Source organism: Salmo trutta, chromosome 7, assembly GCF_901001165.1.
Source record: "Salmo trutta chromosome 7, fSalTru1.1, whole genome shotgun sequence".
In the NCBI taxonomy this organism is placed as follows: domain Eukaryota; kingdom Metazoa; phylum Chordata; class Actinopteri; order Salmoniformes; family Salmonidae; genus Salmo; species Salmo trutta.
In genome coordinates this window covers 4,658,409-4,671,371 of record NC_042963.1, presented here as the reverse complement: position 1 = coordinate 4,671,371, position 12,963 = coordinate 4,658,409, and positions in this window count along the sequence as shown.

Genomic DNA, 12,963 nt, shown 5'->3' with positions numbered 1-12,963 from the left:
CAATCAACTACACTGAACAAAAATATAAACAATTGCCATTTAAGATTAATTTATTGAAACCGTAATTTCAAATCTTTGAACACAGTCTTCAAAATGGCAGTAACATCAGAAGGGGCGCTTGCTTGTAGCAGCTTTATGTTAGGAATGAAAATGACTAAGTAAAGGTAGGTTATGTAATTAAATATAAACTGAAATCAAATTGTCCCATTTATACTGTTGATATAAGGAAATCAGTCAATTTAAATGAATTCATTAGGCCCTAACCTATGAATTTCCACACCCCTACCTTAAAAAAAGGTTGGGGAGTGGATCAGGAAACCAGTCAGTATCTGGTGTCACCACCATTTGCCTCATGCAGCGCGACACATATCCTTTGCATAGAGTTGATCAGGCGGTTGATTGTGGCCTGCGGGAATGTTGTCCCACTCCTCTTCGATGGCTGTGTTGAGTTCCTGGAAATTGGTGGGAAGACGCTGTTGTACACGTTGATCCAGAGCCTACCAAATGTGCTCAATGGGTGACATGTCTGGTGAGTTTGCAGCCCATGGAAGAAATGGGACATTTCAGCATCCAGGAATTGTGTACCGATCCTTGCGACATGGGGCTGTGCATTATCGTGATGAAACACGAGGTGATGGCGGCGAATGAATGGCAAGACAATGTGCCTCGGGATCTTGTCACGGTATCTCTGTGCATTTAAATTTCCATTCGGAAAAAATGTGTTAGTTGTCCGTAGCTTATGCCTGCCCATACCATAACCACACTGCCACCATGGGGCACTCTGTTCACAATGTTGACATCAGCAAACCGCTCGCCCACACGACGCCATACACACTATCTGTCATCTGCCCAGTACAATTGAAACCAGGATTCATCCATGAAGAGCACACTTTTCCAGCGTGTCAGTGGCCATCGAAGGTGAGCATTTGCCCACTGAAGTCGGATACGACGCCGAACTGCAGTCAGGTCAAGACCATGGTGAGGACGACGAGCACGCAGACGAACTGCCAAATTCTCTAAAACGACGTTCACACAGCTTATGGTAGAGAAATTAACATGAAAATCTCTGGCTACAGCTTTGGTGGACATTCCAATTGCATGCTCACTAAAAACTGGAGACATCTGTTGCTTTGTGTTGTGTGTCCACAATATTTGAGAGAAATAAGCTTTTTGTGCATATGGAACATTTCTGGGGTCATTTATTTCAGCTCATGACACATTGTTTATATTGTTGTTCAGTAAATATGATCTCCACCTGTGCTATGGTGAGTTGATGTGTGTGTCACCCTCACATTCTATTGATCAGCTGGGTCCAGACAGTCTGTTCTGTTGTGTATTACCACCTGGATGGTAATTGTGATTGCTCTCAGGAACTCTGTCAGTGGCGAGTAGGTGCCAAGGTAGAAACTGCAGACAAAGTACTATTTCCCTAAGGAACATTACAATATCCTGAACTTATAGTATCCATCTGCAATAGGCCTTCGGAAAGTAGTCATACCCCATCACTTAAAAAAAAGGATTCAACATATGTTTTTTCTCACCCATCTATAGACAATACCACATAATGACAAAGTGAAAAAATATTTTTGGAAATTCTTTGAAAATGAAATACAGAAATATCCAGATCCCTGAGTCAATACATGTTAGAATCGCATTTGGCAGCGATTACAGCTATGAGTCTTTCTGGGTGAGTCTCTAAGAGCATTGCACACCTGGATTGTACATTATTTGCACGTTATTCTTTTAAAAATTCTTCAAGCTCTGTCAAGCTGTTTGTTAATCATTGCTAGACAGACATGTTCTAGTCTTGCCATAGATTTAAGTCAAAACTGTAACTAGGCCATTCAGGAACATTCAATGTCATCTTGGTAAGCAATTCCAGCACAGGAGGTTGTTGGCACCTTAATTGGGGAGGACAGGCACGTGGACATGGCTGGAGCAGAATCAGTGGAATGGTATCAAATACATCAATCACATGGTTTGATGCCATTCCATTTGCTCGGTTCCTTTCATTATTATGAGCTGTCCTCCTCTCAGCAGCCTCCATTGATCTCCAGTGTATTTTTGGCCTTGTATTTTAAGTTATTGTCCTACTGAAAAGTACATTTGTTTCATAGTGTCTGTTGGAAAGTAGACTGAAATAGGTTTTCCTCTAGGATTTTGCCTGTGCTTAGCTCTACTCCATTTATTTTTATCCTAAAAAACTCCCTAGTCCTTGCTGATGACAAGCATACCCACAACATGATGCGGCTACCACCATGCTTGAAAATATGAAGAGAGGTACTCAGTAATGTGTTGTGTTGTATTTGCCCCAAACATAACAATTTGTATTCAGGACATAAAGTTAATTTCTTTGGCACATTTTGTGCTGTTTTACTTTAGTGGCTTATTGCAAACAAGATGCATGTTTTGGAATATTTGTAATCTGTACAGGCTTCATTCTTTTCACTCTGTCATTGATGTTAGTATTGTGGAGTAACTACAATGTTGTTGGTCCATCATCAGTTGTTCCACTGGATATCATAAGGTGAATGCACCAATTTGTAAGTCGCTCTGGATAAGAGCGTCTGCTAAATGACTTAAATGTAAATGTAAATGTCCTATCACAGCTATTAAACTATGTAACTGTTTAAAAGTCACCATTGGCCTTATGATGAAATCCCTGAGCTGTTTCCTTCCTCTCCGGCAAATGTGTTAGGAAGGACTCCTGTGTCTTTTTATTGACTGGGTGTTTTGATACACCATCCAGTGTAATTAGTAACTTCACCATGCTAAATGTGCATTTTTTACCCATCTACCAGTAGGTGCCCTTCTTTGTGGAGCATTGCAAAACCTCTTTGTTTTTTGATCTGTGTTTGAAATTCAGTGCTCGACTGAGGGACATTACAGATAATTGTATGTGTGGGGTACAGAGATGAGGTAGTCATTCAAAAATCATGTCAAATAGAATTATTGCACACTTATGAGTCCATGCAACGTATGTCACTTGTTAAGCAATGTTTTGCTCCTGAACTTATTTAGGCTTGCCATAACAAAAGGGTTGAATACTTATTGACTCAAGACATTTCAGCTTTTCATTTCTAAAAAAAACAAACAAAAAAACGTGTCGATAAGATGTGGTTCATATGAATCAGTTTTAAAATAAGGCTGTAACACAACAAAATGTGAAAAAAGTCAAGGGGTGTGAATACTTTCTGAAGGCACTATATGTGTTTCAGATTTATTACATGTTGCAGAGCCGCAGGCGAGCACCCATTGTCTGGACACGGTGCCAGTCAACTAAGTGGTGGGACCATTGTGTTCTACAATTTGCATACATCCGATGTATTGATAACTTAAAATCAATGTCAAATAAAATAAAATGTTATTGGTGACGTACACATATTTTGCAGATGTTATCGCGGGTGTAGCGAAATGCTTATATTCCTAGCGCCAAAAGTGCAGTAATATCTAACAAAACAATACCCGCAAATAAACAATTTTAATAAAATAATGGAATTTAAAAAATGTATAAATATTAGAATAGCAATGTCAGAGTCTGGAATATGAATACAAATACATATGATGGTGTGTATAGACAGTTCTGTATATGAATAGAAAAGGTCTTGTAGCAGGCTCAAGGGGGTGGGGTTTCCATGTCACCAAGTTCAATAACCAAACACGCACACAAAGTACAACTTGAATACAAATGGAGAATTTATTAGGGAGATTTGCATACTGGGGAAAAGGGGGGGATCCAGCAACCAGTTCACAGTCCACAATCTGTTCTCGTTGTCTGTTCCGTTCTCCAGGGGTAATCCTAAAACTCAGGCCATCAGCCAAACCGGTTTGGTACACAGTGGGGTAGTCAGACAGTCCAGGTCACAACAGATAATCACACAGATAATTCTCTCTCTTTGAACTCCTCTCCATAACACAGGTTTCCCTCTCAGTCCTCTTCCTGTTTGTGCAGCCCGCTTCCTCTTTTATCCCCAAGCACTCCATGGCTTAATGCTCCACAGGCTTGCCTCTTTGGGGCAGGAAGTCCATATAAGGCTCGGGGGTGGAGCCAGCAAGATATCTCCCTTCAATCACCACTCACCTCACCTCTCCCTGCCATCTGCCACACCCCCCCTCAGCACCGACCGGGAGGGAGGGACGGTCCAGCTCCCTAGAGCATCCCTCCTGGAGAGGGCATCGGCAGTTCCATGGGCTGCACCTGATCTGTGGACGACAGAGAAAGCAAAGGGCTGTAAAGATAGGAACCAGCAGGTGACCCTGGTGTTACTGTCCTTATTCCGTGACATCAAAACCAGTGGTGCATGGTCCATTATGAGGGTGAAGTGCCGTCCCAATAAGTAATATTTCAGCGTCTCCAGCGCCCACTTAATCGCTAGACATTCTTTCACCACAGTGGAATATCTTTTTTCCCACGGCAACAGCTTCCGGCTAATGTACACAACTGGGTGTTTCTCGCCTTCTTGTAGCTGTGATAGGATGGCATACACCCCTGTTTCGGACGCATCGGTCTGTATCACCAGTGGTTTGGAGAAGTCTGAGGTCACCAGCATATGTCCAGAACACAGTGCTCCCTTTAGGTCCTTTAGGTCCTGAAGGCTTTCTCCGTCTTTCTCGGTCCACGTCACCTGGGCGGGCAGACGGCTCCTGGTCAGATCTGTCAGGGGGCTTCCTAGGGAGGCAAATTGGGAAATAAATCTCAGGTAGTAGCTAGTCAAACCCACAAATGTATGTACCTGCTTCTTGGTGAGGGTGCGGAGCCAGTCTCGAATCACCTCCACTTTCTTCGCCTGGGGTTTGACACATCCTCTCCCGATCGTGTACCCCAGGTACTCAGCCGCCCGCAGGCCGAGCCAACATTTCCTTGGGTTTGCTGTTAGACCCGCTCCCCGTAAGGCCTGCAATACTGTGCTCACCTGGTTTAGATGTGTCTCCCACTCGCTCGCATGGATCACAATATCATTGAGGTAAGTTGTCATGTACTCACGATGGGGACGGAGAATCCGATCCATCAACCTCTGGAAGGTGGCCGGGGCCCCATGCAACCCAAAGTGCAGCTTCTTGTAGTGGAATAGCTCATCAGGGGTGGTAAAATCAGTTTTCTCCTACTCCTCGGGAGCTAAGAGCACCTGCCAATAACCCTTTGTCAGTTCAAGCGTGCTGATAAATCGGGCGGTCCCTAGCCTTTCGATTAGTTCATACATTTGGGGCATGGGGTAGGCATCGACCTTTGAGATTTCATTTACCTTTCTAAAATCATTACAGAAGCGAATGGTGCCGTCTGGTTTTGGCACCAACACTATGGGGCTGCACCACTCACTATTCGACGCTTCGATAATATCAGCTTCGTGCATTGTTTTTCCCTCGGTTCTGATGGCCTCTCTCCTTGCTTCCAGTATGCGGTAGGGTCTCAACTTCACCTTTGTCCCGGGTTCGGTGATGATACTGTGCTGTACCAGATTGGTGTGTCCTGGATCACTGGAGAACGCATCCTGGTTCTGGCTGACCAACTCCGTCAGCTCCTGCTTCTGTGCTTGGCTCAGCTGCTCCCCCAGTGGCACCTCTGCTGGCTTGGTCTCTGTGGTAGCCTTCTTCGGGGAAATAGAGTAGAGTACATCATATGCATTCCATTTCTTAAACAAATTCACATGGTAAATCTGGGTCAGATGCCTACGTCCTGGCTGTCTGACCCTATAGTTAACTTCACCTACCTTCTCAAGGACTTCGTATGGCCCGTTCCATCAGAACAAAAACATACATTCTGAGGTGGGGACCATCACCAACACTTTGTCTCCTGGCTGGAAGTCTCTTCATTGTGCCCCTCTGTTGTACACCCACGCTTAGGCCTCCTAGGCCTCCAGCATGTGTTCCCGTACCAGGGGTCACAGGGTTGCCATCCGGTCTCTCATGTCTTCCAGGTGTTCCACCATGGTTCGATGGGGCAACGGTTGATGTTCCCAGGCTTCTTTAGCCACATCCAGCAGTCCTCTGGGTTGTCTCCCGTACAGGACTTCAAAGGGAGAGAATTCTGTTGAAGCTTGGGGCACTTCTCGGATTGAGCACATCAGATAGGGTAGCAGCTGGTCCCAATTCTTTCCTTCCGCCTCCATCACCTTCTTTAGCATCTGCTTCAGGGTTCGATTGAGTCTTTCCACCAACCCACCGGTCTGCGGGTGATACACTGAGGTGAGCAACTGGGTAACTTTCATTATTTTGCAGAGATTCTGCATGATTCGCAATGTGAACGAGGTTCCTTGGTCGGTTAAGAGCTCGTCGGGAACGCCTACTCGGGAGAACAGCATGACTAACCCACATGCGATTCCCTTGGTGGCCATGGTGCGTAGGGGACTGGCTTCTAGGTACCTGATGGCAAAATCCAGAATCACCAGGATGTACTGGTGCCCTCAGTTGCTCTTGTAGAGGTCCCACCAGGTCCATTGTCATCCTGCTGAAAGGGACTGAAATAATGGGTAGGGGAATTAAGGAGCTGCGAAAGTGTGGTTTTGGTGCCACCTGCTGGCACTCCGGGCAAATGCGTCAGTAATCTTCCGCTGCTCTCTTCACACCTGGCCAGTAAAATCATGCCTTGGTCTGGCTAAGGTCTTCTCCCCCCCTAGGTGAGCCCCATGAGGGTGGGAGTGCGCCAACTGCAGGACAGATTGTACAAAGGTACGGGGCACCAACAACAACTCCATACATTCGTCATTCTTCTTGACGACCTGATACAGCAATTTCTTCTTTATAGAAAAATGGGGGTAGGTGATCTGACTTACCCTGTCAATAGGCTTTCTGTCCACCATGGTCACCTGCTGGAGAGCGCAGGCCAGGTTGGAATCCTCCAATTGGGCCGTGGCGAACCGACCCGCTAGAGAGGCAAGCTCTGGCGCCACCTCATGGTCCATCGGGAACATGTCTTCCAGGCTCGCCACACTTTCTTCCAGTCTTGCTCCACCTGAGTCACCCTCCGAGAGGGGTTCTGTTGATGCCTGGGCGTCGACTTGCTGGAAACCCCACATCCGGGCTTCTCTCCTTTTGGCATCCCTTCCACCTCTCCGGCTTCCTCCTTCCTTCTGGTTCCCTGGGTTCCCCACATCTCCGGACATACCGGTCCACAGTTGGCGGGATGTTGGGAAATCCCTCCCGATAAGAATCGGCACAGGCAGGTTCGGGACAACTCCCACGGGCCCCGTGTGTTGTCCCTTTGTGGTCTGTAGGTGGAGGAGTGTGGTAGGGTAGTCCTTGGTATCACCATGTATGCATGTGATGACACGGTGTCTGTCAGGTTTGGGGACTGGGCTGAAGTCAGGTCGGATCAGGGTCACCATACTCCCGGAGCCCACAATGGTGTCCTTTCCGTTAGCTCTTACCGGGGTGACCGGGGAAGAACCACTCTCCTCAGCCCAGTATGCCATCAGCAAGCCGCAGGGATGCCCGGTGACTACCTCACTGGCTGAGGCCGAAGGCATCGGGACATTGCGGTTTGGACAGTTCCGGGCGATGTGTCCCGGTTCGCCACACTTGTAGCACTTCCTGCTGTCCAGGATCAGGAAGGGGCGTCATCTCAGGGAGCTGGCTGTTGGTGTCCCCCCATCCTTGGCCAGGGTCCCGGCATGGTCCTCCCTTTTCTGCTCCTTCGGGCAGGTGGAGGGTTCAGCCTACCGTGGTTGTCTGCTGCGCAGGAACTCCAAAGCCACCTGTTTACCTTCCACCAGTTCCACCAGCTGATCTGCGCTCTGCGGGTTAGCTCGGCTTGCTAACTTTTTAGCTTCGAATGGGAGAGCGTGGAAATGTACAGTGCTGTGAAAAAGTATTTGCCCCCTTCCTGATTTCTTGCACATTTGTCACACTTAAATGTTTCAGATCATCAAACAAATTTAATTATTACACAAAGATAACCCAAGTAAAAACAAAATGCAGTTTTTAAGTGATGATTTTATTTATTAAGGGAAAAAAGCTATCCGAACCTTCATGGCCCTACGTGAAAAAGTAATTACCCCCTAAACCTAATAACTGGTTGTGCCACCCTCAGCAGCAGCAACTGCAATCAAGCATTTGCGATAACTGGCAATGAGTCTTTCACATCGCTGTGGAGGAATTTTGGCCCAATCTTCTTTGCAGAATTGTTTTAATTCAGCCATATTTGAGGGTTTTCGAGCATGAACCGCCTTTTTAAGGTCACGCCACAGTATCTCAATCTGATTCAAGTCTGGACTTTGACTAGGCCACTCCAAAACCTTCATTTTGTTTTATCAACCCATTCAGAGGTGGACTTGCTGGTGTGTTTTGGATCATTGTCCTGCTGCAGAAACCAAGTGCGCGTCAGCTTGAGGTCAAGAACTGATGGCCGGACATTCTCCTTCAGGATTTTTTGGTAGAGAGCAGAATTCATGGTTCCATCAATCACAGCAAGTCGCCCAGGTCCTGAAGCAGCAAAGCAGCCCCATACCATCACACTACCACCACCATATTTGAGTGTTGGTATGATGTTCTTTTTCTGAAATGTTATGTTACTTTTACACCAGATGTAACGGGACGCACACCTTCCAAAAAGTTCAACTTTTGTCTCGTCAGTCCACAGAATATTTTCCCAAAAGTCTTGCGGATCATCAAGATGTTTTTTGCCAAAAGTGAGACAAGCCTTCATGTTATTTTTGGTCAGCAGTGGTGTTCGCCTTGGAACTCTGCCATGGATGCCATTTTTGCCCAGTCTCTTTCTTATGGTTGAGTCATGAACACTGACCTTAACTGAGGCAAGTGAGGCCTGCAGTTATTTAGATGTTGTTGTCGGTTCTCTTGTGACCTCTTGGATGAGTCATCGCTGCGCTCTTGGGGTAATTTTGGTAGGCCGGCCACTCCTGGGAAGGCTCACCACTCTTCCAAATTTTCTCAATTTGTGGATAATGGCTCTCACCGTGGTTCGCTGGAGTCCCAAAGCTTTAGAAATGGCTTTGTAACCCTTTCCAGACTGATAGATGTCAATTACTTTGTTTCTCATCTGTTCCTGAATTTCTTTGGATCGTGGCATGATGTCTTGCTTTTTGAGATCTTTTGGCCTACTTCACTTTGTCAGACAGGTTCTTTTTAAGTGATTTCTTGATTCAATAGGTCTGGCAGTAATCAGGCCTGGGTGTGGCTAGTGAAATTGAACTCAGCTTTCCAAAAAATGTGATTAACCACAGTAAATTCATGATTTAACAAGGGGGGGCAATTACTTTGTCACATAGGGCCATGAAGGTTCGGATAGCTTTTTTCCCCAAATAAATAAAATGATAACTTAAAAACTGCATTTTGTGTTTACTTGGGTTATCTTTTTGCAATATTAAAATTTGTTTGATGATCTGAAACATTTAAGTGTGACAAATGTGCAAAAAAAAAAGAAATTAGGAAGGGGGAAAATACTTTTTCAAAGCACTGTATCTATGACCACCTTCTTGATGGGCGTGAGCTTCAGTGGTTCAGCAGTTAGTCAGCTCTTGGCCAGCGGTAATTAGATCAGGCATTTACGATTGGGGGGACGCTGTAACATCATACACCCAATCACGGAATCTTTGTGCCCTGCTAATCAGGGTGTAACCATAATGGCGCAGGATTTCCTTTTTCAGTCCCTCGTAATGCGTCGCCTGGTCAGCCATCAGGTCCTGACAGGTCTTCTGTGCCGTGCCTGACAGGAAGGGTGCAAGCATTGCTCATGGGGCCATTTCTCCCTAGCCGCCGTCCTCTCGAAGGCTTGGAGGTAAGCCTCGATGTCGTCAGCCTCCGTCAGCTTCAGTATAAACCTACTGGGTTTGGGACGAGAGACTGCTGTGCCTGCCGCCATGCCGGCCTGGGTGGCTGTCAGCTGGCTAAGTTCAGCTCGCAGGAGAGCGGTCTGCTGACGCTGTTCCTCCAGCAGCTCCCGATGCATAGACTGCTGCGCTATGTTCGCCTCCACCAGCTGTTTCACCAATGCTTCCATTGTGCTCTGTGTCTGTTTAGTTATTGAGCTTGGTTTGGGTTGCCCGCGTTCTCCACCAAATGTAGCAGGCTCAAGGGGGTGGGGTTTCCACGTCACCAAATTCAATAACCAAACACGCACACGAACCACAACTAGAATACAAATGGGGAATTTATTAGGGAGATTTGCATACTGGGGAAAAGGGGGGAATCCAGCAACCAGTTCACAGTTCACAATCCATTCTCGTTGTCCGTTCCGTTCTCCATGGGTAATCCTAAAACTCGGGCCATCAGCCAAACCGGTTTGGTACACAGTGGGGTAGTCAGACAGTCCAGGTCACAACGGGTAATCACACAGATAATTCTCTCTCTTTGAACTCCTCTCCATAACACAGGTTTCCCTCTCAGTCCTCTTCCTGTTTGTGCAGCCCGCTTCCCTTTTTATCCCCAAGCACTCCATGGCTTAATGCTCCACAGGCTTGCCTCGTTGGGGAAGGAAGTCCATATAAGGTTCCGGGGGGAGCCAGCGGGCTGCAAGATATCTCCCGACAATCACCACTCCCCTCACATCTCCCTGCCATCTGCCACAGTGTGTACAGCAGTAGTTACGTAGAATGAGCCATGACTGGAATACAGTATATACTGTACATATGAAGTGGATAAAACAGTATGTAAACATTATTAAAGTGACCAGTGTTCAATGACTATGTACAGATGTGCAATCGCTAAGTTGCAGGTGTGAGTACCAGGTGGTAGCCAGCTAGTAACAGTGACAAAAGTTCAGAGCAATGTACTGGGCGGAGGCCGGCCAGTGGTGACTATTTAACAGTCTGATGGCCTGAAGATATAAGCTGTTTTTCAGTTTCTCAGTCCCAGCTTTGATATACATGTACTGTCTTCGCCTTCTAGATGGTAGCGGGATGAACATGCTGTGGCTTGGGTGGCTGAAGTCTTTGATGATCTTCTTGGCCTTCCTGTGACACTGGGTGCTGAATAATAAAAAAAAGTATTTTACATAAGAACTTCAGCTAGTTTAGTCTAGTGACATGTCTGCTGTTGGTGTATGACGTCATTTTATGGCCTGGACAAATACAGCTAAGAAGCTGTTTTTAAATGAGGTGGTCTGGGCCATCTCAGCCTCCCTGGCTGCCCTTTCTGCTATACTGGCTGCTACCTAATCTTCACGTAGCTGATTGAAGTGCTGATCCTGCTGTTGACACTCGGCCTCAAGTGTCTCCAGGTATGAGGCCTCGGTCTCCCTCATGAAGTTCAGGTATTCACTGGTTGTGCTCGCAGTGTTTTGTCTTCCCTGGGAAAATATATTGGTAGAAGTAATGACATGTACAGTACAGAAATGATAAGGTACAGACTCTAAAGCAAAGCTAAGGGCAGTCAGTGTGAGTGCAGTTTTGTTCTCCAACCATGTATTGTTTATCAAATTATTTAAATCTTATCCAGCAAAGGCCAATGTGGGACCAATCAGATCTAGCAATCAGATACACCAATGGCGAAAAAAGTAAAGGTATTGGGTCAGAATATGATTAATTGAATCAGTGTGACATTTTAATATTTACATTTCTAGATCCACCCTGTCTCCTTGAATAATCTCATATCCCTGTCATGACAAAAACCCTCTGTGGATAAGATTGCTCACCCCTGATGAAGACAGCTAAAGTGTGTGATTATGGCTGAACAAGTGAACATGACAATCAATTGATATTGATCTGTTTACTGACCGAGAATGGACCCTTGGCGCCTAGGGATGCAGGGCTCAGGGGTTGCAGGAGCATTGATTGTGTTGATGGACACTGGGTGCTTGGGGGTGCAGGGCTCTGAGATTGTGGCTTCACTGTTCAAGCACACAGCTTCCTCTGAGTCCGTACGTTCAGGAATGTCCTCTGAAAATGTTTGTTGGTATAATGTAAAGTCAGATACTCCGGCTACAGTCAAACATGTAGCTAGGTCCACAGCTTTGGCCTTCTATGGATGTTTATATGAAAAGTTATCAACCCTGGTTCGCGCAGTGCTCACTCTCACACGCTACAGCTAGCTACGCTGAAGACAATATTACCATGATGATCATCTCTGCTCAGTGTCAATATGGCTTCCAATATCACTGTCGGTGATGTCGAATCCACCGTCCCCCGACTAGACATTCCTGGTCTGCATCCTACCACAGCATAGATGTGTCGAACCACCGCTGTGCTTTGCGGTCTGATCCACTTTTGTTGTGGTCTTTTATCTTTCTATACTCTTGTTCGTGTTTCTTAATATTTTTCCTGAACTGCCTTACTGACCGATGAATTCCCATTTCGGGTAACGTATCCAATATCTTTTTGAAGACCTTTTCATTCCTGGTGGAAGAATCCAGTTGCCTCTGGATATGCAACACTGTGACATCATTGCGTGATGCCAATTATTGATTACGGCCATTTGTAATCTCACCCACCGGCCTACTTGGTTCGAAGTCAGTACCATATATCAAATGAGGCTGAATATCCAGCTTGGTTCCAGGAATCAAGCGGGCCATGGACAAATGGAAATTATACAGGAAACGTGATATTTACGGCCCGGCATGTCCCTGCAGTGGAAAAGCGCCATTAGTGGCCACTAACAGATGAGGTGGATGGGACAAAAAAGCACCAAGGGAAAGTTTCTCAGCAAGGCACCAGGTAACACAAACGTCTTAATCACACATGACCCGGCAGCCAAAAGAGAGAGCTAAGCAGCAGCATGGGGCCTAGCTCACAGTGGTCCCTCCTCTCAACCAATCATTAGCACAAGCACATGGCTGCACTGCATCGAACCCTCTGTTAAGTGTTTCCAAACATATGTACAAGTACGTGATAGTTTACGTGACTGGCAACCTGTGGCTTCATTTACCCAGACATTTTCTGGTAATGGACTGGAAACAATGACAACCCCATTTAGTCCCAATCCCCCTGCTAAATGAATAATGTCATAAAACTGAAGAATTTCAAGGGATGTTTAACTAGAATAGAAATTCAGTGTTTTAGATGTTGAAGCTACAGT